A 27967-nucleotide genomic window follows, 5' to 3' on the forward strand; every position below is an offset into this window, starting at 1 on the left:
TAAGTCTCCTCACCTCAAATCCAGTACTCACTCTGCTACATCAAAAGAATGACCACCTGCTCACCCTCTTCATATGTGTGGGGGTGATAAAGTTAGAGGAACCCCAACCACAGCCACTTGAGTAGAAAAGTGGGATTCTGGATTTGCACTGCCCACTGACTCAGAGAGGCCTCCTCCTCACACCCCCAAATTTAAATCCCAACCAACAGTGCAATGCCATATGCTTCCAACAAAACAGAGGTTTCAACTAAGCGGAGGATCACTGGGAGTGTATTAAAAGGAGGCATCACTATAGCAGTGGCCCATCTGAGGTCCAGGGCCACGGAGTTCACCCTTGTGGACCCTCAGGCCACAATACTGATGCATACATGTATACAATCAGGGAGCCCAAACTGGGGACATGGTCAGTGCTTTTACTGGCAAGCTGACCCGAAGTTAATCAGAAGGCCCCCTCATTGTCTGCCAGAATACAAAAGACATTCTGTTCAAAAAGTTCAAGAAGAAAAACCGAAGAGCCAGGACAGCAGCTGTTCCCTCAACCCACAGAGAAACCAGAGGCATCCGCAATGTTCCCTAAGGCCCAGCAGTAAGTTTGAGATGTAACATGGCTGAAGCGGAAGCACATCTCCTGGTAAGTCTCCACTGCAGGGAGTGTCTGCTGCATTAATGCTCCAAATAAGATCACTGAGAACCTAACTACCCCATCACCTATAAAAGTGCCTTTCTGGAAGGATCTCCTCTCCTAGGCCACACTGAGCTTAGCACACACCACTCCTCTGGGGCAGAACAAGTTTCACCAAAGCATAGGACAAACAAAACAGGAATGCAGGGTGGACAGTGCGTGCTCTGAGATTTGGTTAAAATATTAACCTGAAGAATCCATCACAGTACCTCAGTACTGTGTCTCCACAACCACAACCTCGTGCCTCATGTCTCCACAGGCAACCTAGTAGCAGCCACCACTGAGAGCTCACTCAGAGATATCTGTATAGGAAACCTCTTCACAGCCCCCACCCCCAGCCCAAAACACACACACACCTGCCAGCCTCCTTTAGCAAAGCCTGTGATGGGCCTTATTAATAAAGGAGGACAGCTTGCTTCTTTCCAAGTTACCTGAGGGAGAAACGAAGAGAGTGACCCTAGCTCAGATATCCCTAAGACGGTCCCTCTGTCCTAATAACTGCTCCAGAGACTGGGAACTCACCGCAAGCTCCTAGCTGAGTTAATTGGAGCTTTTTCTTTTTTCACTACAGGTCAGACATAGCAACACCAAGAGACAAAACAGACAGTGTTCACTAGAACAAACCAAGCCACTCAAAACACACTGGAGTTTCCACGTAGGAACTCCAAACACAATGCTGGAATGACGATAACTTGCTTTTTCTATATAAAAAAACTGTTTCTGTAAAATATCCTAAGCCTTTGTGCTAAATACAAGATGATGATTTCTACAGAAAAGTCTAAACACCTCAGGTTCAGCAAGAGTGAGATCAGCTAGATTTGCAAAGTCAAGAAAATTGGCTGTTTCCCTCCTCCTTAAGCTAATAGAATCCAACTGTTGGAGCATGACATCATTCCTGAGCCCCAAACCCTGAGCAGAGAGTACAGACTTATCCCTGCCTCCCAGAAAACAGCCCAAGACTATGGCCAGGAAAGGAGAAAAAACAATTCAAGCCGGAGCTGACCTTACCTGAAAGTCCCGGTGCTTTCCTGCCCACTCCATTCTCGGCAGAGTTTGGCTCACACCACAGTCTGTAAGGGAGCCCGGGGCCCCAAAATCCACTCGCTTAAGCTCCGATACCTGCTGCGAGCTTCCCACAGCTCCTTCCTCTGACCTTTCGTGGCGCTCCTTCCAGCCAAATGAGCAGAGCACTTCTAGCCGGCCAGGCCAGTTGTCATGGAGACCCTGTTCTTGCCAGCCAGCGTGCTCTGTGCTCTGGCTTGCTCTCTCTCTCCTGCTCTGGCTTGTGCGCTCGCGCTCACGCTCTCTCTCTCTCTCCCTCTCTCTCTCTCTCTTTCTCTCTCTGTCTGTCTCCTCTCCTCTCTCCCCCTCCACCCCCCTTCTCTCCCGCTCTCAGTTCTGGGAGGCTTCCATGAAACAGCACTGTCTTTTGATCAGCTCGGGTTTTGCACACATTCCACTCCTCCTACCTCCCTTCCAGTCAAACAAGAGCTCTGGGCAGCTCCTGGGAACTTGCTTGAACAGTTAAGATGGGAGAAAGGAAAGACAGTGAGTGGACTTGTTTTCCTCCCCTCTAGTGTCTCTTTTTTTTTTTTTTTAAACTTGGAAGAAGCCTAGCCAGCAGGGAGGGAGCTAGCTGGAGCACTTGGGAGGGGAAGCAAGCCCTTCCTCTGGGTCCTGGAGTGTGGGTAGGAGGACCCAGATGCATTGCCTTGACTTGTTTGTGCACTTGGGATTTTCCGGGCAGCACTTGAGGCGGAAATGTATTCACATCCCAGGAGCTCGCCTGGACTGGCCTCTCCACTTACCTTGCTGCCTGCCCAGGTTGTGGCGATGGCTTTAACCAGTGCAGGGACCCATGGTACTATTGCTGATACCCAAGCAGTCTCTCATCTTCCTGCAACAGAGAGGAAAGATACCAGGTCAGGACCATTAAGAGTCCCAGACAAGTCCAGAGTCATAGCAGAAGCAACAAACAAGATACAAACACAACCTCATCTCTCTGCCCTGCTCAGGACCTGCAGCTAAAGCCCCTGGATGTCTGTGAGCTGCTGTCACAGCCAGGGATACTATCATTTTTGTCCAAGAGCCAGCACAGTGCCTAGGACACAGCAGGCCCTCTCAATTCAATCCCCCCATGTATATTTCTTCTTTGTGATCCCGCAACCCTGGGATCATGACCCGAGCTGAGATCAAGCTCAGTTGGATGCTCAACCAACTGAGCCACACAGGCGCCCCATGACCTTCTATTATATGCACTATTTTGTCTGACCCTCAAACCTTCTGAAATACACTGAGCAATGTTATTACCATTTTATACATGGGAAAACTGAGGCTCAGAGAGATCAAATGTTCAACCCACAGTTACACAGCTAGTGAGTTAGGCCGTCAAAGAACTAGTAGAGGCCAGTCCATTGTCCTTTAGTCCGGTGTCCTTCCACTAAAGCACACTACCATCTGATCTTAAAAACTAACAACTTTTTTGATAGCCAGTATTGAGATACAAGGAGGAAGGCAGAGAAGCTTTCTGAGTCATTGTGAATTAGACCTGACTACCATCCTGTTGGCCTGAAGACTGTATGATAGCATCTATGAGCTGTAGAAGGTAATGATACACAGATTAGAGGGAAAAGTCTTGCCCTGTAGCTATAATTTACCTTACACTTTTTCGAAGTACTCTCAGAAATCTTGACTTATCTGTTCAACACAACTGACCTGAAAGTTAGGACTGCTATTATCACAGATTATTAAATCTAATTTAACAGATTGAGATGAAAATCTGAAAGAGAGGTCAAATGACTTGCCCCAGGTCACAGAACCAGAAAATAACAGATCTAGAAAGAGTACAGAAGCTTTTCAACTCTCTTTTGTGTAGTAAGCAGAGAGGCTGCAGGGAAACCAGGTGGAGCAGGGGGTCAGAAGACCTTGGCAGTATCTGGTTCCACCATTAACTAGCCATGTGACCTTGGGCAAGTCACCTACCCTCCCAGTTTCTACCTATGAAACCTGTCCCATGGGCAACTGATAGGGCTGGGATGGGCATAAAAGAGATGACTATGTAAAAGCATTCTCCTTAAGTCGGGCACTGAGCTAAGAACTTCATTTATCTCTACTGTTTTCACCACATACAGACAAACAAAACCCAGGGCCTCTGTTATCTCTCCAAGAGGAGAACACTGAGGCTCAAAGAAGAGATTTTTCTTTTTCTTTCTTTTTTTTAAATTTAATGTTGGTTTATTTTTTGAAAGAGAGAGAAAGAGAGAGAGACAGACAGACAGAGCACAAGCGGGGGAGGGGCAGAGAGAGAGGAAGACACAGAATCTGAAGTAGGCTCCAGACTCTGAGCTGTCAGCACAGAGCCTGATGTGGGGCTCAAACTCATGAACAACAAGATCATGACCTGAGCCAAAGTCAGATGCTTAACCAATTGAGCCACCCAGGTGCCCCAAGTAAGAGATTTTTCAATGCTGCTTTCCTAAAACACTGCCAGTGAGGTCCTGATGGAATCTTTAATGCAGCGATCCTTTATAGAATCCTTTTGACTTTTATTGACCTCTGATATATCACAAAATTATCAAAATAAGATTTTAATTGACTTGAGTTTAAAAAGTAAATATATGTCAGAAGCTAAGGTAGGGAAAGTGTTAGAAAATCCAACAGGAAATAAATCCTAAGTGGTGGGCACTATTGCTTTAGTGAAGCAATCAGAGCTTCAAAACGGTCAGGTCCAATTTCCCACTACAGAAGCCTGACTGACCCAAACACCAGCTCAGGAATCCCTCAAAGGCCCTAGTTCCCCACGTCTGCAAAGAAAGACTGAATGAAATGACAAGTGGAACACCATCAAGTCACTGAACCTCTCCCCTTCCCATTCCCAACAGGCATCCCTTTGCTCTCCTCCTGACCCTCCACTTCCAAGTACCCACACTAAGAAGAGGTGATGCCCATCCACTTCTACAACAAGCTAATACTCAGTTACAGTATTAGCACCAACAAATATTGATCCAGCATCTACCATATGTCAGGCATTCTTCTAAGCACTGTGAGGGGCCAGGGGCCGGGGCCAGGGGCCAGGACCGGGGCTGAAGACACAAGTCAGACTCTAAAGTAATGCAAACTTCAAAAAGCCCCACAGACCAGGAACAGAATGCAGGCCATGCTCCCTCTAGTGGCATGCTGGAGTTCACAGAGGTTCTTTAGAGCCTTGTCCCCTAGGGGAAGGGACACAGTAAGGGCCCCATTATGGGAGAACCAGAATCCCTGCTTGGGTGCTGTGACAGGTATAAGCTCTCTGCACTAAGCAGAGCAAGAGGACAGCTGAATCCCCCTGCTGCCCCTGCACAGCTGGATTCAGACCAATCCTGTTTGACCTTTCCCAAATGATAGGGCTCTTACAGCCTCATGTGGTCTAGGATCTGTTGAGTGGCATGCATGCATACCTATGCCAGAAATCTGGGAGATACCCTTGCATATTCCCACCTCCCCCCTCCATATCCAATCCATTTACCAATTCCAAACATTTCTTTTTCCAAAATGTATCTATCCGTCCATTTTTCTGCACCTCCACCTCCACCTTAGTCCCGTCCCTTAATGACTGAAAAATGTCCGATTGCCCCAGCTTTCACTCTTGCCCTCACAGCTCCATTCTCCATGCAGCTGTCTGAATCACCCTTTTACATCAGATCATGTCATTTCCTCCTTAACACACTTCAGTGTCTTCCCACTGCACTTTAGACGAAAGCTTGATTCTTACCAGGACCTAGAAGGCCCTGTGATCCTTCTCCAGCCTCCTCTCAGCACATTTCCTGCCCTCCACCTGAGTGTGCCAGCTACAAGGGCCAGATTTTCCCCAAGCTGTTCCCCTTTGCCTGTGTCACTCCCCATGTGCCAAACTGGCTCTTACCTTGCCTCAACCGGGACTCTCACCTCCTCAGAGAAGTCTTCCACAATCCTCCAATCTAAATGAGGATTTATCCTTCATAGCACTCACCATCATCTCTAACCAAAATATATCCATCCTTTTCATAATCTCAGTTTTCCCCAATGAGTTCCTTTAGGAGCAGGAACCTTGACTGTTTTTGCCGCCATATTCCCTGCATTTAGTATGGGGCCCAGATCCCAGCTGGCACTCAATTAATGTCTGCTGAATGAATGCAAAAAAAAAAAAAAAAAAAAAAAACAACACATTTCATCCTGTCCTACAGGAAGAAGAAACTTAGAACAGCTATTTCGTGTCACTCATTGTTTCTTTTCATAGGCTTACAAACTATAATTACATCCCCTTTTCTTATGTGCCTTGCCTGTGGGCTCAACCAAAAATTCCTGTAAAGTCTCCCTGTGGTTTGTTTCCCAGAAATTTCCTCGTAAGGTCACTCTTCTAGGGACGCGCTCCAGGGTTTTATAGCCTCTCCCATTACCCATTACAGGCACTCCTCCACCAGTATCATTGCCAAACCAAGCGGGATGCAGGAATGGCCCAACTCCCATACATGAGAAGGTTCTCTCAGGTCAGCAGCATTCAGGGACAAAAACGCTTTCTCTTATATCTACTGTGCAGGTCACTGTACTTGCAAGAAATACATTTTCCCTAAAAAAAAATCATCTTATGTTTTATAATTTGGAGTATAAAAGGCTTGAAAAAAAATTTTTCATTACTAAATATTTGTATATGTATACATACACATTCATATATATATACACATTTATACATATATATATATATACACATTTATACATATATATATATAACTACTATTTGAGGAGAAAATAAGGAAAGCCTAAATAACAGTAACAGCAGTGTGACTAAACCCACTCATGAGATACATTAGCACCAAAATCTGAAATCCTTTCTGGCTTCATCTGCTGCCCATGCTTCCCCTGCTGCCCACACCCATCTACTGGCACAACAACCACACACCACCTATGCCCTGAACACTGCGTTTTTCCTTGCTACAGCCCCTCCCCAGTGCTCATGCTGTTACCTTTATCCGCCTCCCTACCTCCGCCTCTACGACAAGCAAAAGCTTACTGCTTTCAAGGCCCAACTCCGTTATCACCTCCCCTGAGAAATATTTCCTGATCTCTTGGCAGAATCTGTTTGCTTAGTCTGCAATCCCACAACAGTTTGAAGATGCCTTCATCATGATATTTATATCACATTATCACTGTCACTTGTACCCCTGTATCCCCCACAGTTGTGAGCCCCATGAGGTCTACCAATTTTATTATCTCATTCACAGTGGGCAATCTATTCATGTAATAGATTGATCCTTGAAAAAGACTTTTTAAAAAATAAATACAGAAGCTGTCTCCTCCATAAGATGAGGGAATTTGAGTGTATAGACTTACACTGTACCAAGAGAATATATATATATATGTGTGTGTGTGTGTGTATTTGTGTGTATGTGTGTATATATATATATATGTGTGTGTGTGTGTGTGTGTGTGTATATGTGTATATATATATGTGTGTATATATGTGTATGTGTGTGTATATATGTGTATATATATGTGTGTATATATGTATACATATACATATACATATACATATACATATACATATACATATATATGTGTATATATATATATGATTAGATTCTAGATTTAGTTCCTAGAAGAGTTTATAGTATTTTCTTATCTCTTTAAAAACAACTGAAATTCCAAACCTGAAAACACAGGAGCAAAGTAAATCTTTTAAAGTCACTCCTTACTTTGGGATCAAAGGAATTCAAGGAAAGTAAGCTGTTGTTGGATACCAGGATGCCTAAAAGATGCCGTGTACTTCAGAAGCCTCCCAGTGCCCACCAGACTGGAGTCTAGCAGCATCTCCACCAAAGACAGCTAGTTCTACCCAAGTAACAGGGAAATCAGGCACGTATCCTGCCCATTTCTATACTGGGCTCTGGCCGCCATGTGAGCAGGCAGACTTACACAAGAGCCCTTTAGGGCTTTCCAGTTTTCTTTTTCTACCTCTGAGTGGCAATGTGGCTAAGAAGGGAAAAATTAAAAATTCAGAGAGGGAAAGAAGGAGTCAGCAGGCTGGAGCCCAGGTCCTGGTTTCCAGGGTGGTAAGATCTTGAGCAAAACCCTGCCCCCACTGAAAAGCCTCTGCTTTTCCCTGCGTATAACAAGAGGGCAATTGGGCTGTTTGAACTAGCTGTTCTCTAAGGGTCCTTCCAGCTTGAATTTTCTCTTGCAGTCACCCAGTCCAACTGTTCTGTCCTAGTCACCTAGTCCCAGTGCTTTCTGAAGAGTCCAGAGCAGCAAGAAGACTTCTTGTTTCAGGGGCTACAGAGTCTCCATCTAACTCTTTCAGCAGAGCCCCTGATCTGGGGCTCTGGAGTCATCTGCCTGGTATCAGACAGAAGACTGTCCCCCCAAATAGGGCAGGCTTTCCTGGAGGAGAAGATGGAAGATTCAGGCTTCTTGACTAAGGAAAGCTAGAGAGAGAATAAAGATACTAAACACCAGATGCGGAAATTTGGAAATGGCCTGGGAAGTGCCTGGAAGGAGACTGAGGCTCCCAGGGACTTACTCCTGGCCATCAGTCTGAGACAAAGCCGCTTTTACAAAGCAGAAGAATTGGCAATATCTTAGTTCTCTTGAAAGATAATCTGCCTACTACAAATCAAGCAGTCTCTTCTACCAGCACCTTTGAAGCCACAAAATAAATGTCTCCCTCCACATGGCAACCCCAGCCTCCTCTGCCTCTGTCAGGAGGCACATCCAGCAGGACCTCCAGTGTGCTGGCCACTACTACACATACTCTGCTTGCACAGCCTTCCCGGGAAAACAGAGAAAGAGCCATTCTGTGTTCAAATCCTGCCGTTTTATGGCAGGATATTCTCTGGGGTCCTTACTCCTGCCTTAATCCCACCTGCCTCCCACCCATCTCCTACCTTCCCACCCAACACTAAGACTCTGAAGTAAAAGAGTATGGGATTCAGCCTGTAATTATCCTGGATCCTACTGCCCTGTGGTGAAGTGGCTACTAGACATCATGCTGGGTTGAGCACGCTTTCCTTTGGTCTGTCAGCCTTCTAGCCTTAGTTTACCTCTATTCAGCTCCCAACCCTCAGTATGAAACTCACAATTCAGATCCCCAGATCACAAGATACACAGTGGCTTCATCCAGTCTCTTGGAGTATCTGTCACAATGCTCATATACGGGCTAATTTCCTAGAATCTCTCAAATCCACAGACCTCTGACTACTGTCCCTTGCCAAGTCTGAGCATTTTAACACTGGGCCACATAAACACAGTCTGGGGCCAGGAAAGACTGGACAGGCAATATACCAGACCCCCCTCTAAAAGCACCATTTTACCTTTCCAGAATGTGCTTCTCATGCTTACTTAGAACTCTGAGCTCAACCAAGATCTTAACCTGTCATGACTGAAGCTTCAAGATGGGGGAGATAGAGCACAAAGTGGGGGGGAGGGAGATGGTGGAATAAGAAGACTGTGGACTCAAATGGCTTCTCCATGATATAACCAAGAAAATACCTGGAGCCTGAAAAAAAAAGTGCCCCTCAGAATAAGATCTGGGTAAAGCTGTAGGAAATGTGGGCCCAGACTGTGTCATCTCCTCCATGCTGTCTCCCCTGATTTTCCCCGCCTGGACTGGATTCTCTACCCACAGCGCCTATACTCCTTGAAACAAACAGTCTAAGTACTAACAGTTGTTAGCTGTGCTCACTGCCTTGTATTTTAGTGTACCAAGGCTATTCAACTTAATTCTCCTACTAGCCTATAATATTCTTCAGGGCAAGAACTACTTGAATTCTTAACTCTGAATTCTAGTTTAGGACTCTGTCCCAAGCACAATTATTACATTTTTAATATATGAACTAATGAAACCAACCAACTAATCAACCTTAATAAGGGATCAACAATACCAGCACAAAACCTAAACCATTTGGTGCTTAGCACCTCAGAGTGGTCCAGAGTTTCCAAGGTATGGTGTGTATACAGATGATTATAAGTGGTATATGGACAAACATTTTAAAAATGTTTAATACTTTTGTATTTGTCTTAATGTGCATAAGAAAAAACACAACCAGCTATCATTTTCACTGATCTTATTGATTAGACCAATGCTAAAAAAAAAAAAAAAAGGTACAGTTAACCCATGAACAACATGGGGGTTGGGGTGCTGGCCCCCTGTGCACTTAAAACTCTGCATATAACTTTTGACTTCCCCACTACTTAACTACTAATAGCCTACTGCACACACATATTATATACTATGTTCTTACAACAAAGCAAGCTAGAGAAAAGAAAATGCTATTAAGAAAACCATAAGGGAGAGAGAATACATCTATAGTACTACACTGTATTTATAGAACAAAATCCAAGCATAAGTGCACCATCTGCACCTTCACTGTTCAAACCCATGTTGTTAAAAGGTCAATTGTATATATTTTGTGTTTGCTTTTAATTTTGTTTGCCAAAGTTAGTGGATAGAAGTTTAAAGAGAAATAGCAGACTTGCACAGCTTCACAGTATCTTTATAATTACAAAGGCAGAAATACAAAAACTTGACAATGAAGAAACCCAGCAGACATTATCTTTACCAAGTGATCAAAGTTAACATTACTACTAATAAGTCATACTGACATCATGTAGCCCTGACATGATGCAGTAAGAAGGGCATTTCATTTCTGTGGCATTCCTCCCCAAAATTCATAACCTCAGTCTAATAATGAGAAAACATCAAACAAACCTGACTTGAGGGACATCCTATAAAATACCTGGCTACCACTCCTTAAAAGTCTCAAGGTCATAAAAGACAAGGACAGAGTGCAGAACTGTCAGAGACTGCAAGAGACTAAAAAGACACAATACATAAATGTAATGTGGGAACCTGGATTAGATCCTGGAGTAGAAAAACTAATGAAATCCAAATTAAGTCTACAGTTTACACTACACTACTATTAACTTCTTAGTTGATAATTGTACCATAGTTATAAAAGGGTAAGGGAACTTGTATTGTCTCTACAACTTTTCTGTAAGTTTACAATTATTTAAAAATAAAAAGCTCTAAAAAAGCCAACTTAAAGATCAGTAAATAAAAGTATATATGGTACAAATCATAAGAATGGGTAAGAATGGCTCCAGTTTGAGAAACACTAAGAGCAGTCACCCCTTGCATCCCACATCCAAGAAAAGCTCCCCCCAGAATGAGAGTAGTGGCTCTAGAGGAATATTTAGTATAGGGGCACCTCGGTGGCTCAGTCAGTTGAGCATCCAACTTTGGGTCAGGTCATGACCTCATGATTTGTGGGTTCGAGCCCCACGTCAGGCTTTATGCTGACAGCGTGGCACCTGCTTTGGATTCTCTGTCTCCCTCTCTCTGCCCTTCCCCAACTCATGTGCTCTCTCTCAAAAATAAATAAACATAAAAAAAAAGAATAGTATAATAGAGAAGTGTTCACTTTATATTACTTTGAGAAAAGTAACAAATTATCCCATTTAATTAAAAAGTATATAACACATTGGGGCACCTGGGTGGCTCAGTTGGTTAGGCACCTGACTCTTGATTTTGGCTTAGGTCACAATCTCACAGTCATGAGATCGAGCCCAGCATCCGGCTCTGTGATGACAGCTCTCTCTCTCTCTCCCTCTCCCCTTCCCTACTTGTGCTCTCTCTCTCTCAAAATCAATATTTAAATGTATGTATGTGTGTATATATATATATATATATATATATATATATATATATATATATGTATGTATATATGTATATATGTATATATGTATGTATATATGTATATATATATATTTATATATGTTCATATATATATATGAACATATATAAATATATATATAAAACATTTATAATGCATAGAAAATGTGTTAAAATAAAAATAACCTATACTAAATAAAATACAGACAGCATTTATTAAAGAGTAAATGGGACAAAGATTTTAGAAAGTAACTTGGCTACATTAATTAAAATGTTCATATCCTTTGGCTCAGTATTCTCACTTCTAGGAAGTTACCCTAAAAAAAAAAAAAACATTCTGTAGGGGCACCTGGGTGGCTCAGTAGGTTGGGCGTACAACTTCGGCTCAGGTCATGATCTCACTGTTCCCAAGTTTGAGCCCTGCACTGGGCTCTGTGCTGACAGCTCAGAGCCTGGAGCCTGTTTCAGATTCTGTGTCTTCCTCTCTGTCCCTGCCCCTTCCCCAGCTCATGCTCTGTCTCTGTCTCTGTCTCTCTCTCAAAAATAAATAAACATTAGGGGCGCCTGGGTGGCGCAGTCGGTTAAGCGTCCGACTTCAGCCAGGTCACGATCTCGCGGTCCGGGAGTTCGAGCCCCGCGTCGGGCTCTGGGCTGATGGCTCAGAGCCTGGAGCCTGTTTCCGATTCTGTGTCTCCCTCTCTCTCTGCCCCTCCCCCGTTCATGCTCTGTCTCTCTCTCTGTCCCAAAAATAAATAAACATTGAAAAAAAAAAATCTTTAAAAAAAAAAAAATAAATAAATAAATAAACATTAAAAAAAAAATTCTGTAGTATGAGGGGGAAAAATGCCTATTCCCAGTATTATTTATAGTAATGAAAAATTAGGAACAACCTCAATGTCAATCATTACTAGATTGGTAAATTTCAAGTATGCTTTGACCAGGATCCAGAGTAAAAACTACAAATATAACATAGTATGTGCATATGTGAGAGGGCATGTGTGTGTGTATAAAACTGAACCAAAAAGTTTTCTCAGAACAGTACTTAATCTTTACCATGGGAGATGCTCCCTGCTATTTTCTATCGTAATCTATTTCATTAAGAAAACAAACAGAGCTTGTACAGCCCCCGCTAAATGATTTTCCAACCCACTAGTGATGACCCGCAGTCTGCGAAACACTACACTGGACTATTGTGCAGCATTAAAAGAGACAACCACAATCCACAAGCTGCTAGCAGCAACTGGCTCTAGGGAAAGAGAAGAGAAAGCCAGGGCAAGACTCACTTTTCTCTGTACATCTTTTTGTACCTTTTGAACCTATATGTATTACTTTTACACGTGTTACATGTATCACTTAGTTGGGAATTAACTTTAAGTGATGACTGTGAGGACTTTAACCGCATCAGACAATGCTAACTATGCAAAACAGAGCTGTAACTACATTAATAAAAACACATGCAAGTGAAAAAGGAAATAATGCCAAAACAATAAACACATTTTTTTTCCTTTTTACTAAGTTTGAAATACTTTACACTATTTTACTTCTACAATTTAACATACATATTTATTTTCTTAAATTAAAACAATTATTGGGGCGCCTGGGTGGCTCAGTCCATAAGCATCTGACTTCGGCTCAGGTCATGATCTCACAGTTCATGGGTTTGAGCCCCACATTGGGCTCTGTGCTGACACCTCAGAGCCTGGAGCCTGCTTGGGATTCTGTCTCCCTCTCTCTTGCCCCTCCCCCGTTCCCCCCCCCTCAAAAAAATAAACATTAAAAAACACTTTTTTTTTTCATTAAGACAATTATTATTAAAGGCACATAGGAGATTTTAAAACTAATGGTAACGTTTTCTTTATTAAGCTGAGTTGTGGGTACATGAATATTCACATTTATTTTTTTAATTTTTTTAAGTTTATTTATTTATTTTGAGAGAGACAGAGGCAATGCAAGTGGGGGAGGGGCAGAGAGAGAAGGAGAGCTAGAGAATACCAAGCAGCGTAGAGTCCAACATGGGACTCAAACCCACGAAACATGAAATCATGTTCTGAGCTGAAACCAAGAGTCAGACTCAACAGACTGAGCCACCCAGGTGCCCCATGAATATTCACATTTAAACTGGACATATAAAAAAAAGTACTGTCTATATTTTTAATAATATTTTTAAGTGAAAGATTTCAGAAGTGGCCCCCCTTGCCAGGCCAGCCTCTCCTTACTTTCAAACTCAGTAAGACACTCCAACAAAGTACTGGGATAGGATTTAAAACAGTCAGTCAATTGGATACTTTCTATCTTTGTACAAAGGTTCTGACATGGAACATACCACCACTATGGCTTCTAGAGCTTTCCATTCAGAACCTGGTAATGGACTACCTTCACCATCCCATTCACACTCAGGATTCTCTTTTCTGAGTTATTCTGCTTTCACTCCTTCCCCACCAAGCTATTGTTCATCCCTTCATATCTGTAATAACATAAAAGCGTTTCTGAGCAAAGAGATCATTTCTTATTAGTCTTTGAATTTTCAACAGACTATAATGCGGTGTTTTTTTTTACATATAGGAAGTACTCAATAAGTATTTATTAAATAAGCAATATCACAGGCAAAACTCCAGAACAAAGAAAAGTGAAAAGTGGAAAGGACATAGAGAAGGAAGTACCAGCCGCTAGAGATTACACACAAATCATACTAAAACACATTATTACTTTCAATGAATAAAGTTAATATAAATTATTGTAGAGAATAAAGGAGACATTACATGTAAAACACACAGTGATAGAAATCAAGTGGTCTATAAATAACAACTTGGGGTTTAAAAAGTAATATGCACACATATTTCCATGATACATATTTGTATATGATATATATGATATATCACAAAAATAAACACATACATTTGCACACACATATATCAAAAAATGCCGGGAGCACAATTTATCTGGACTTCAGAAAAACCTCCCTTGATCTTAAGGATAAAACAGAAATATACTGGCAGCTGGATGGTCTGGGAAGTCAGGACAGCTGGGGCCAAACGGTGCTGCAATATGGATCAACTAAGAAGAAGCACTCTGGAACTCCTAGAAGTTTGGCCACTTCCCATCTGTTCTAGATCCTACCATTGTCACCCTTTTTATCAATGACTTGGGGAAGACATGCTTATCTGAAATGCCTCTGACAACCTAAATGGGAGGGATAATTTATATACTAGAGAGAATCAGAATAAAGGCCTCAACAAACTGGAACCATAGGTTAAATATAACAAGATGAAATTTTAAAAGGACAGAAGACATTATTTTATACTTAAGTTTAGGGAAAAAAACTGTGTAACAACACAGGATGAAGATGGTATAAGTGAAGATTTGAGAAATGATTCAATAGGAGTCAACTGATGAGTCCATGTGATTTTTAGATTCACTGACTGAAATACAGAGCCCAGATCAAATGAGGTCCACGTCTTACTCTGCTCCATTTTCATTAGAACAATCGTGCATCCAGGGGACACACACCCTATGTGCAGACTCAGGGGTAAATGGAGTCTTAATAACTTCTCAGGCAAGTATACTGAAGGGAAAAAAATCAAGTCTATGGAGCCCCTTAAGCTGAGAAATAAGATAACACGTCTGGATCGTGAGGCTCTTAAGTCCTCCTGCAGAACAGGAAGATACCACTTTTATCCCTATGGAGTCATCTCCGGGGGACTGGTGGCTAGAAGAGATAAAGAAAGCTCACATAAAGAAGGGCCAGCTGAGCCCTGCCTGATCTGCCCTTTGTCATTCCTGCTACTCACCCTGGAACCTCCCATTTGGGGCTCTGACCACCCAGGCTTTAGTAAGGACACAGAGAAGCTCAAGAATCTCAACAAATTCTTAACCATCATCTCCCCAAACCATGGTTCATCATGATCAGAATTACAAAGTGATATTTTTAACCAGCAGAGTGAATTCTCGTGGACCTTTAGCCTTCTATACTAAGGTGTCATCTGATAGTTATTGGAGAGTAAGGACTCGGGTTTGACTATTATAACTGAAACATTAGACAGTAGGAATGCAGCATTTCAGCTCCATCAGGCATTGCTGGGATATATACATGCCAGCTTATCTCCCAAAATGGAAAACTATGATACTTCTTCTAAGTACTTAGAATCAGCAAGAGAGAGAAGAGCAGTGGCCCCTCAAAACCTAGTTCTTATCCTAGAAACATGGAAGGCAGCGCTGGTCTACAGAAGAGGGTCACATTAAATAAACTTCAACATCCTATAGTACAAAATGTCATTTTTTTAAACCATTCTCTTTTTTCCAAAGAATACAAACCTAGAAGTTTCTAGAATGATTAGCTCCTTCCTTAACAAAACCTGTACTAGGTGTATCCCACTTTTACGTAAAATAGAGCTAGGTGGCTTTTGTATACAAAGAGGTGCTTCCAAATGTTCTTCACTCAGGGGTGCCTGGGTGGCTCAGTCAGCTAAGCATCCAACTCTCGATTTTTGGCTCAGATCATGATCTCAGGGTCATGAGGTCGAGCCCCATCTGAGCTGACAGAGAGGAGCCTGCTTGGGATTCTCTCTTCCCCTCTATTGTTCACACACTTGCTCACTCTCTACCCCAAAATAAATAAATAAACTTAAAAAAATAATGTTCTTCTACTGAGAGGTCAACATAGAAAAACCTATGCAATAGGGGAAAAAATTAGGCCCCACGTTGTAAGGAAGGGAAGAGAGGTGAGATGATGAGGGGGAAAATAGAGGAAAGTAAAGGGAGAAGAGAAAGTAGTTGAAGATCCTGAAGGACAGAAACAGGAGGAAGCTTGTTTGGAAGTCTGAGAATAGCATACTTGGGGGAATTCCTGAGCATTACTCCAAGGATGTCAAGGAACATATCTGAGTACAACTTAGCCTCTTGAAGGAAAGAAAGAATTCAGAAAGTCTATTATTCCCTCAGCGTCAGGATTCCTTATGCTGGATTAACATGATTACCCAAAGTCCATGTAACTGGTTGGCTAACACTGCTAAATGACTGGGAGGAGGGGGGGGAAGAGTACAAAAAACAAAGGGTCAGGGACCACTGTCCCTGGCACAGCAGATGCCACCAGAAGGCTTCTTTCTCAAAAGCTGTAGGCCTCCAAAGGCTGTATCTCAGAGACACTGGCTCTCTTCAAACCTGAGCAAGCACAGGAAGTCAACCATTTGAGAGCCCTCAAGGTGATGAAAGATTGCAGCCACTCATGTCAATGCAGATAACATCTGTGCTCAGTCATGCATGGGACACATCTCTTCCAAGGAAAAGGCCTACCGGAGCTGAAGAGAGGTAAATCTACTTGGGAACAGTTTACCGAGAAGATGAGGCTTGACTCTATGTCCTCCTAAGAGAGTTACGACTGCTGATTAAATTATTGTTCCTTTTCAGATTCAGACTGTGTCCAAACACGGCTAGCAGAAGCACAGCCAGCAGCCAATCTCAGAGAAGAGAGCTACAAATGTGTGACAGGCAAACAAAAAGGCTCTACTTGGGATTTGGAGGTTTGCAAAATGCTTCTGAGGACACCAAAAGTGACCCTCATCTTTACTTTTCTTTTTTCAACTGTGACCTCTCTTTCTGCTCTCTCTCTCCTGCTGTATGGGCAATGGCAATGGACAAGGAGGGATGATCAGGAGCTATTTTAACAGAAAACAAGAACTTGGGGGATGCAGGATGACTGACTATGGAGGTAAGGAAGTGCCCAGAATGACTCCTGGATTCTGGCTCTGATCACTGGGCGCCAGTCACCGCATCAGGGGATACAGACAAAGCAGGATATTCCAAGGTGCTTTGCTGTAGTCATGTCTGAGTTCAAACCAAGAGGTGAAGTCACTCCAACACAGGAAGTTGTTGAGAGAACAAGATGGACAAGAGTGTAAAGGACAGAGATGGAGGATGGGGGACGAGACAAGAAAAACAGTGAAGGAGAAAGAATAAAAGAGGAACGGAAGGAGAGAGGGAAGGGAGTGGAGGAAAGTGTGTGTGTGTGTGTGTGTGTGTGTGTGTGTGTGTGCGCATGTGTGTGCGTGTGTGTCTTGTGTTTCAAGAGGAGGTGGGGAAAAGTGGATAACATAAAAAGAGCCATAAATGTAACTCTGCAAATACTGAGTTCTTGGCTGCTGATTATCACTGGCTATAGTCCACTAACAGCAGAGTTGTGTCCTCCTCAGTGGTTAGGTTCTGCGGTCAGCACATAAGGTGAAAATCATATGGAGCAAATTAACTCTAGAAACTCCCTTAGAAAAGACCACACTGGAAACCAGCCAGTCTCCCAGGAAATCCAATTCAGTACCTTTCATATACATTTTTTCGTACACTCTTAAGAATCTCAGAACTAGAAGGACCCAAAGAATCCATCTTCTTGTCTAGTAATTCTCCAAAAAAAAAAAAAAAATTCTCAGAGCTGGTCTGAATGCCTCTGAGTAAGCTTCATTTTGATCAGAAATTAGTAATCACCTAATGTCACCCAACTAGACAGGACTTTTCCTGATCCCACGCTCCTTCCTCCATGTACTCTTCTCTTAAAATTCCCTTAGGAGATGGCAGGCTGAGACTGGAGGTCCAGTTTTACCACTAAATAGCTGTGTGAAACGGGAGCAGCAACTTCCCCTTTCTAATCCCCACCTGGAAAATGAAGCCAGACTAGATGAACTGTAAAGAGCCCAGACAACTCTGAGATACTTACTGAATGAAAAAATGCTCTGAAAAGTGCAAAGTATTTCATAAACACAAGTTACCAGTAACAGTCCACTCTGATAGGGCAGACATTTTGACATCTTCTGTCTTTCCCTCAACTTCATCCCTAATATCCCATGTCTGGGTCCAACTTCCTCTGCTTCTAAATATTCTCTAGGGTTTTACCCCCTTCTTCTCTCTTCCTGTTGCTGATGTCCCACACTCTTTAGCAGGTCTCCTTACTGCCAATCTCTGTCCTCTCCAAAATTACTCTACTTTTTTTCGTACACTCTTAAGAATCTCAGAACTAGAAGGACCCAAAGAATCCATCTTCTTGTCTAGTAATTCTCCAAAAAAAAAAAAAAAATTCTCAGAGCTGGTCTGAATGCCTCTGAGTAAGCTACAAACTCTCATCACCATTGCTTCACTTCCCATCTCCTATGCACCAAAGTAGAAGTCCCAGGGTTCAAATTCCCAGCTCTGCTCCACAAGACCCATCACTCCCAAGGCAGATCATCAGTGACCCTAACCATGTCACATTCTATGTTTTTGCTCTTCTCCACATCCACAACACTTCCCACTTCTCCTTTGCTTATATAAAGTCCATCTAACTTTCAAAGACCAGGAAAGATTCTGCCCCCTCCAAGAAAGCTTTCCTATAGTTTTAAGACACAACTTTCTCGGGGCGCCTGGGTGGCGCAGTCGGTTAAGCATCCGACTTCAGCCAGGTCATGATCTCGCGGTCCGTGAGTTCGAGCCCCGTGTCAGGCTCTGGGCTGATGGCTCAGAGCCTGGAGCCTGTTTCCGATTCTGTGTCTCCCTCTCTCTCTGCCCCTCCCCCGTTCATGCTCTGTCTCTCTCTGTCCCAAAAATAAATAAACGTTGAAAAAAAATTAAAAAAAAAAAAAAAGACACGACTTCCTCATTTCTGAAGTATAAATATATTCAGTTAGTAACTAAACACAGTTAAGATCTTTGATATCCTCTGTTTAATAAATTTTGTCTCTCCTAGAGATTATAGGTTCCCTCAGGCAACAAACAAGCATTATACAATATTTGCATCAAAATACTGGTTAGGCTGAAAAATTCAGCAAGTACTTGACAACTGCCTGATGGCTGCAAAGCAGTATCTTGGTTTTCTCTCCTGCCCTGACCATTCACAGGATACTCTGGAGTAGAGGAGGGGGAAAGGGAAGGGGTGGAATCAATACCCTATCAACTCCTGAAGTACCTTCCCACCTTTTCCTTCCTGCTTTCACACACTCTGTTTGGGGTGGAAAGGCCCTATCGATCATCACAGATTCAGATTAACCTCTTCTCTAAGAATGAGCCTGAGCACACCACGGCAGTGTGCACAGTTATATTTAGCTCCATTCTTAATGTCCTGATCAGTCTATGTGATGGCACAGCTGCTCACAATCCCTGACAGTGATGGGAAAATAAAGGGAAGAGAGAGACACAGAGGGATGAAGAGCCAAGACTAGCAATAATTCTGTAAATACACATTTCAGATATGGGCCCTTGAGGTAGGTCTGCTTCAAAAAAAAATTTTTTTTAACATTTATTCATTTTTGAGAGACAGAGAGACAGAGTGCAAGTGGGGGAGGGGCGGAGAGAGAGGGAGACACAGAATCTGAAGCAGGCTCCAGGCTCTGAGCTGTCAGCACAGAGCCTGATGCGGGGCTCAAACTCATGGAACGCGAGATCATGACCCACGCTGAAGTCAGACGCTTAACCAACTGAGCCACCCAGGAGGCCCTCAGGTAGGCCTGCTTCAGATGAAGCCCCATCAGTTCTCAAACCCCAAAGAGCCAGGCATCCATGAGAAGTTTCTGTAACCTGCCAGGGTACAGACACCTCTACAAGCTGTGTCAGCCAGGACTGGCAGCTACAAAGATGCTTCTTCTCATCCTTAGGGAGCCAGCAAACTGGGAGCTGGGGACTCTGGCTGGCCAACCCACTCTCAGACCCACTGCCTCTGCCTCAGAACACTCTAGGCTAGGACCTCTGGCAGACAAGAATTACACAGGTATAATACAGATGCAGAGTGGAGAGGGCTATCGCAGGACCAGCTCTATTCACAGAGGAAGGCATTCAAGGCCATCATACTCAAGGTATTCAGCAATGCAAGCACAACGGAGATGCCCACCTCCCCACTACCATGGGCCTCCAGCTACTCTAAAACACAGCTCTGCAAAAATTCCCAGCTTCCATGTTCTCCACAGCCAGCTTGCTCCATTCCCTCTCCAGATTTACTACCCTTTCCTATTCATTAGCAGTGTTCACTCTCACCCTCCACTTCCAGCCATCACACACACACACACACACACACACACACACACACACACACAATCCCTTGGGTGGTATTTGGGCAAGAAGCCTCTCTCTTTCAGGCTTATCTTTTGCCCAGCATGTTCATTCTTCTTAATGCTCTCTTGGGCCTTTGTTACTTTACAGGAGCTGATGATGGTGCCCTCCGTTAAGATTTTAAACCAGGTGAAAGTGGCACTTGCCTTTAAGGAGGAGGAGATACCAACATAAACCATTCACAGTGTGAACATACCCAGCCTGGGAAGACACCCAGCTATACAGCAACCAGAAAACAGATTCTCTCACCTGCCTCTAAACTCCTTCCTCACAAAAGGCATCTGCTGCGTCCATCTCCAGTACCAAAGCAAGATCACAGGAAACTGAGCACCAGGCTTCCTCCCCACTCCCTTACAGAGTAGCAAGGAGACAGGGAAACAAGTTGGAGAAAGTTTTAAGAAAAATCAGTGCCATACCACATCCCATGAAAAGCAAGCTCCTGCTTCCAGGGTGGCAAGAAAGGGCAATTCTACCTTCACACTCCTGGCCATCTCCAGAGAGTGGCCTCTGTGGAACTGCCTTAGCATTCTGCATCACAGAGGACTGAAGCAACCGCACCCCACAGAGTCCCGGAGGCAGAGTTGGGCAGAAAGGAATGCAGACAGCTTCCCAGAAGTGCCCAGCTAAGAAGGAAACCAAGAGCTTACCACAGCTTCCTGGGCGCAGAAGGGGAGGAACCAGGCTCTCAGAAGAAGGACTCTGGCAGCTCAGAGACCTTGAAGGTCCTCCTATCTGAAAGCCCAAAAGAAGAGAAAAGTACAGCAGTAGAAACACGCCCAGATAGAACACGCCTGGGCTGGCCCCAGACGGCTTCAAGTAAGCAGTGGCTATACTTGAATGTGAGCAAGAGTCTTAGAAACAAACCCTAAGTACTGACAACCCCAAAGAAACCCAAGCCAGGCCAGACTCAGGTCTGAACCTCTGAGTATAAGCTTTTGCCGATGGCTTTATCACCTGCCTTCCATGCAGCAGCTTCATTTTTTCCCACGTTCTTAGGGGAGGAGGGTAAAACCAGACTGGATACCCAACATCCGACAGAAAAGTAAAGCTGGTGAGCAGATGGGTTTCACAGGCTCCAACACCTCCCAGCTCTATTCTCTACTCTCTCTGTCATGCTTCAGAGGTCATAAAACTTTTTCCATACCTGCTGTGGGGTGCAGGCTTCCCAAGAAGCCTCACCGCAGATCCTAGACACCCATACACAAGGCAAGGCTAAGCAAAGAGGAAGCTCTTCCCTGCAGAAGTTCTTTCTCCAATTGTCACAGATTATGGCTTTGTGAGGTTCTGTTCCAGGATAAGCCAGGAGAAGGAGCAGAACACAGAAAGGAAATTAGAAATGCCTTCCTGTTGTATACTAAGTGTCATCACATTAAGAGTATCAAAAGGAAATAATCAGATAATTTTAACAAAAAACTAGTCAAATAATAAAATGCTTTCCCTTCCAAGAAAAGGACAATTCCTAATACAGATTCTAAAAACTGCAGATAATGCTTTCCCATCTCATATTCAACCCTCAGTTTAGAAACCCTCATCAGTTGTTAGCATTAACACAAACTACATAGACACATAGAGACACACATGTATATTCCTTCCTCAAAGCTCTGTTCCACAGCCAAAGCTGCAAGACCCCTTCTAATTTCAGGTCCCTGTGGGGACAGGAGGGGGCAAGAATTAGACAAAGGCTTTTCCCAAGCAAAGGCTTTGGCTGCCAACGGGACTGGGGGTGGCATTAGACACCCCCACGTGCAGGAAGGCGGCTGAGCACCTGGAATCTCCCCTTCCTCCACAGCACCAGGAAACTAGCTGATGTCATCTCTCTGGTAGCCACATGTCTGCCTCCCAGCCCCTGGGATTTTGCCCATGCTCACCTCAAAATTGCACAATAAGCGTCTGTAGCTGATTAGTTCAGTTACTTACAGCTTGGTACCAATGAGGCAAAGGTGAAAGGTTTGCTACTTTGAAGAACCATTAGTTTCACCCTCCCCTAAGGCTACAGATTTTATTCCCCAACCATGATCAAAATGCATACTGCACCACTCCTGGGCACCAGAGAAAGACAGACAAAAAAAGAGGAAATCAGCCATGGACGAACTTCTCTGGAACTAAATGACACACACTGTCCCCAGGCAAAAACACATGGATGAGCTTTCCCACTCTAACAGGAAATTCCCAGTCACTTGGAACCTAGTGAAGTTTAGAATTTTATTCAAAAAAATTGTTCCATTTTCCTGAACTGCTCATTCCAATTGAGATGCTACAGTTTACGCGCAGAGCACAGGGACATCTTCAGTTTTCACAAATTGGCAGCAGATTTCTCCCACTGGAAATGTACACAGCCTCAAACTAGAAGATTTCCATTCAAGACCTGATATAGCATCACAAGAATGTATTGTTTCCCATTCAAAATAGGAAGGGATAATTCAATTAACTCCACCAAACAACATGTTTAAAGGATGTGGGCCTATCATAATTAGATCATGATTTCCAAAGTGGGGGTACTTCTTCAGTCTTGAAGTGTCTTGAATGTCCTGAAGTGACACACAGTGTGGAGGGCAGGGGAAGAGAGCTTAGGCAAAGGCAGGCATGGCATACTCCAGCACCTCTGGGTCCCTCCTAGAGACTCAGACAAAAGGCAGGAGCAGGACCACACTCTCCTCATCTAGCTCCAGGCATGCCTGGCAGCACCTCTCTTCTTCTCCAGATGACAGGAATATATATAGTCAGCCCCTTCCAAGGTACCAGCACCAGCAGGGGCCAGAGGGAGAAGACTATGTTTTCACTGATACCTCCTTTATCAGTCAGTCACTTCTAAAAGTTGAAGACATTTTCCCAAATAAACAATATTAGACATGGTCGTTGAATACCCAGATAAGCTCATTACCAAATAACACGGTCAAAATACTGTTTGTGTAAAATAAACGTACAAAAATACCTGTGTAAATACTAGGAATAAAACAAAACATAAGAAAGATAAAATTAGATAATTTTCACATATCCAAAGTTGTGGTCATGGAAGAAGGACAGATTAATTGTAAGATGGGAATTTTTAGGGATGTCAAAAGGTATTTACAAGGACAAGATGTGTACCACTAATTTTTCACACCATTTAATTTCATTCCCAAATGTCTGACTTTTCAACGTGTTCTGGATGCCCTACTTCTCAGCTATTAGGGCTAGATTTTACTCTACACTCAAAGAGGCAAGGGGGCGAGGAGGGTGCTTCCTGAGATAACCAAGCAAAATAGGTGGGAAAGAAAGAGGATGGAAGAAGAGGGTTAAAGAGGACATGAGTAGGGTTTAAAAAACACTGGCAATGTTTTGACAGTATGAGCTCTGTTTGGTGAGAGACACAAAAGCCAGAGGGCCCATGAGGATCCAGAACTAGAGTGGCAGAGAGGACACATCAGCACATCAGGCATCACCTGACAACTACCAGGTGTGCCATCTGCCTTGGACAACTTGGCTTAAGACCAAATGGGATGATGGAAAGTACCAAATAGGCAGATATGGGCTCATAACCCTTATCAAGCCCCAAGTCAAGCTCTTATTTTGCCCAGATGATGTTGACATTCACAATGAACATGTTTACAAAGCCTACAGAAAACACTCACTGCCTATTCCCTTGGAGCTGGATGATTTGGAATATCTAGCTAACTAAAGAACAGGAACTATCCCAGAGTTCGAGGTCACCTAGCTCCACCAGTCCCAGTAAAGGAGAAGACACCCTCATTGGTGATGTAGGGCCAAGATGGAGTCAGAGCTTATGGAGTAAAAAAAATACGGCGTGGGAATTCTGCTATATATCACAGAGTTTAGAGATAAATAAAGAACTGCAGAATAGTAAATAATGTCCAGTTGAAAGTTGGGTCCATACAGAGTTGGGGTGCCTGGGTGGCTCAGTCGTTTGAGCATCCATCTCTTGATTTCAGCTCAGGTCATAATCCCAGGGTCATGGGATCAAGCCCCACATCAGGCTCCAAACTGAACACAGACCCTACTTAAGATTCTCTCTCTCTTTCTCCTTCTGTCCCTCTCCCCCACTTTCTCTCTCTCTCTCTCTCCATATATATATATTATATATTATGTATTATGTATATATATATTATATATTATATATATTATACATATTAAATATTATATGTATTTATATAATATATATAAAAGAAAGTATACAGAGTCAATTACATAACTCTACTCCCAGAACTATTCCACTCAGTTCTGTTTCAGCAGCCTGAGAACCTCCAGGGTTGGACATAGCAATAGTGAGTACAAGACCATATCACTAACCCTACAGAGACAAGTATCCTCTGTACTCATTTAGGAAAGTTTCTGCTGATTATGTCTGACAAAGGATCACAGAACAGCAAAAGACTCTGGAGACTATCTCTGTCCAACTCATTCTGTGCTGGAAGAAACCAATGTAAATCTTTAACTATAAATAAAAAAATATAAACTAGGCAAGATCTGATTAAATTCCAGAATCCTTTCAGAAGGGGACAGGTAGGGATATGGAAAAATGTAGCTCTGCCTATCTGAGTAGGTGTAATGGGGCTGTGGTTTACCTAGGAAGATGTTAAACCACTTTGTTTCTTCTTCAAACATCTGCCTCTCATGAACACCAAGAGGGCATCTCTCAGTTCTTTCGTCTGCTTTTATTTCCTAGTTTCTAGTGATAGGATCCCCCAAAGATTCCCCCCCTTCTTGCTGGAATCACCTTTAGGGCACAAGAACTGGAACACAGCCATGCACAGAAGGAGTTATCAACAAATGCAGAAGTTGGACATGTTAGCAAACATTTAAGGTTTCTGGAAACTACAACTTCCAAGGACCATTCTCCACATGATGAGGAAATCAAAGCCAGGTGAGGATCTGGGCTGAGTTTCAAATATTCCTGGGGTTATGAAGGAGGTAGAAGGTGGGAGGTGGAATTCTGGAACTGAACCCGCAGAAGGCCAAGCCTCCCACATCCCAAGGGTGACAGCAAATAGGTGCAGACCCAGAGCAACCCTAGGGATGGACAAGGCAGTTCTCCCTGAAGTCATCCTGGTCAAGAAATTTCCACCATTTTGTTATCACATCTTATACTTTTTCAAAGTGATTATATATATTAATTTTATCTGCATTTGAATTTGCATTTCCTTCTGGTTCCACTAATGATACTCACAGTAATGGTTCTCTACCTCTAACCTGTCTACTATCTCCTTGGTCCCCCAGACTTACTCTCTGGGTTCCCATCTCATGCCCATAGATTCCTGTCTTCTTTATCATAAGGCCCCTTTTGACAAAAGGAAATTGAGACATAGAAATGTGCTTTGCGCAATATCACACCACAAATTAATAGCGCAGCAGGGACTAGAATCCAATTCTCCAAACTCTGGTCCAGCACTGTTTTGGCTGACCACAATACCTCCGTTTTAGGAGGAGGAACATCTGCCCTAGAGCACCAAGACCAAGAATCAAAACAGTTTATCTGCATGTCTTCTTAAGCAAAACAACACGGCCAGAATGTTTGGCAGAGACTAACTAAATATTTCCTTTGTGATCTATGCCGGAGGGGAAGACTGTGGGAGTGAGGTAGGAGCAGCATACGGGGAAACTGAAGGGAAGACCACTGCTAAGGCCAGCATGTGGGTGGCACAAGAGGAAGAGACCCAATCTTAAACTGAAGACATGCTAGGGGCAAGGGAATCAGATTTAAAAATTAAAAAAAAAAAAAAGGTGAGATTTAAAAATAGGATTCTAGGTCTAAATGTGAATGAATGTAAATAGACTGCCATCTAAGAACTGGACAGAGGCCAGAAGAAAATATATGACAGTACCAAGCTGTGAAGACAGAAATCTATGGGCATGAGATGGGCACCAGGAACTCAAGGAGAAGGTAGACAGGCTGCAGGCAGAGAACCACTAGCAAGGAGTGTCATTAGTGAAATTCGAGGGACCCAAACAAAGTTCTTCCAAAGGGAGAACAAGACCCAAGATCAATCTGAAGGAAGACGTGAGGGAATAGAAGAAGTCACTATACAGAACGAAGTCCACTGATTTAAAAAAAAAAAAAATTCTACCTCAATTACCCAAGAGAGAAGCTCTCCCAAGAGTGTGAAAGCTTTGAGCAGAGTGAAAAAGTTATTACCATCAAGTAAAACTCACTTGAGCTTTCCAAGGACTTTTAAGAAAGAAAAGGCTTCAAAGTGCAGATAGGATCCCTCAACTCTGTCAGAGGCTCTGAAAGCAGGATTGTTCAAATGAACCAGAAGAAAAGGGGAGTTAGCACAAAGGAACACAGAGATCTCAGGCAAGCCTTCTACCACTGCCCCTAAGGGCAAGAAGAGTTTTCTCTCGTACCTACCTACTGTGACCCAGAGTCTAGCACACAGTGATGTCAGCCTCAGAGAGGGTATGGCTGTGGCTGTGCTCTGCATGGACAGGCTGACATGGAGAGCAAGGATGAGGTAGCCTCACTGGCAAATTCTGCCAGTGGTGGTCACCCTCCCCATAAAGCCCACCTTTCTTCTCACATGCCATACCATAGACTGGGGGAAAGAGAAAGAACGAACCTAAAGCTCTTAACCTCAGAGAGTTTACATTTTACTGGAGCAGCCAAGACATTCCAAAGAACCAGGAAATCCTGCATCAATACAACAAGAACCAATAAGCGGTCCAGCCTCTGGGCTTGGAAGAAACACTTTCTTAGGGAGAGTACTGACAACTAAGGCAGTGACAGGCAAATGAAAAAAGATCTAATTAAGTCAAAGAACACAGCAAAAGAGAATCTGAGGAGACAGATTAATTGCTTCCTGAATATGAACTGATCCACTAGGCCAAGTCTATGACAGGAAGAGTTAAGCCAAGGACAGTATTTTAATAATGAGGGGTGGAGGAGGGGAGGGAAGGATGGGGAGGACAGCTCTTCTCCAGGTGGAAAAATTGTGAAAGCAGACAAAAGGAAGGAGTGACCTCCATGGAAGCAGGGAAATCCCCCATCCAAGGCCTCATTTGTAATCAAAGGCAGAAAGGACCAAACTAATGTAAACAGGCCAGGAAAGCTAAAGTGCCCTTCTCCAGAGGCCAAAACACACACTTCCCCTAGCTGGGCCGTGGAAATGCAGAAGGTAAGTGTTCCCTTGGACAAGAGAGGCAGGCTAGGAGCGTTGGGGAATTCCCAAGCTGCCTTTAGGCTTTTTTTCAGGCACTTGGCATTCACAACTCCTGGGCATGGAGACCCTGTAGAAGGTGAAGCTAAGACTTTACTGCCTGGAGGAAAATGCAGTTTGCCCCAAGTTCCCATAAGAGAGACTCAGAAGAAAACAACCAGGCAGAGCAGCAGGACCACCCCCAAATCTGAGCACCTAGACCATAGTCCTGCTGGCTTCCCACACCCCTCCTAAGCACCAATGTAATAAACAGCTGCCCTGGAGAAAACAATGGGCCTTTGTCTATGCCTCTGCCTTTAGATTATCTTGGAGAACCAAACAGGATAATTCCTTCAGAGGAGTGGTTCCCTTAAATACTGGTCCAGGCCATGATAAAAGATTTTTTTGTTTTTG

The 27967-nt window shown here is 43.4% G+C and overlaps 1 protein-coding gene across 7 annotated transcripts in view; it reads right to left on the reverse strand.

The window, feature by feature from the left end:
- Positions 1–27967, reverse strand: part of DENND2B (DENN domain containing 2B) — a 179139-nt gene that overhangs the window by 105734 nt on the left and 45438 nt on the right. For 5 of the 7 annotated variants that reach the window (XM_045038931.1, XM_019812031.3, XM_045038929.1 and 2 more), the window contains one exon: positions 2491–2579. The gene's annotated coding sequence lies outside the window, so the exon portion shown is untranslated. Of the gene's footprint in view, positions 1–1690; positions 2268–2490; positions 2580–27967 lie in introns of those variants that run through there. The other 2 variants (XM_003992977.5, XM_045038934.1) reach the window with 2 other exon arrangements.

The sequence above is a fragment of the Felis catus genome, chromosome D1 (genome assembly GCF_018350175.1).
Source record: "Felis catus isolate Fca126 chromosome D1, F.catus_Fca126_mat1.0, whole genome shotgun sequence".
NCBI lineage: Eukaryota > Metazoa > Chordata > Mammalia > Carnivora > Felidae > Felis > Felis catus.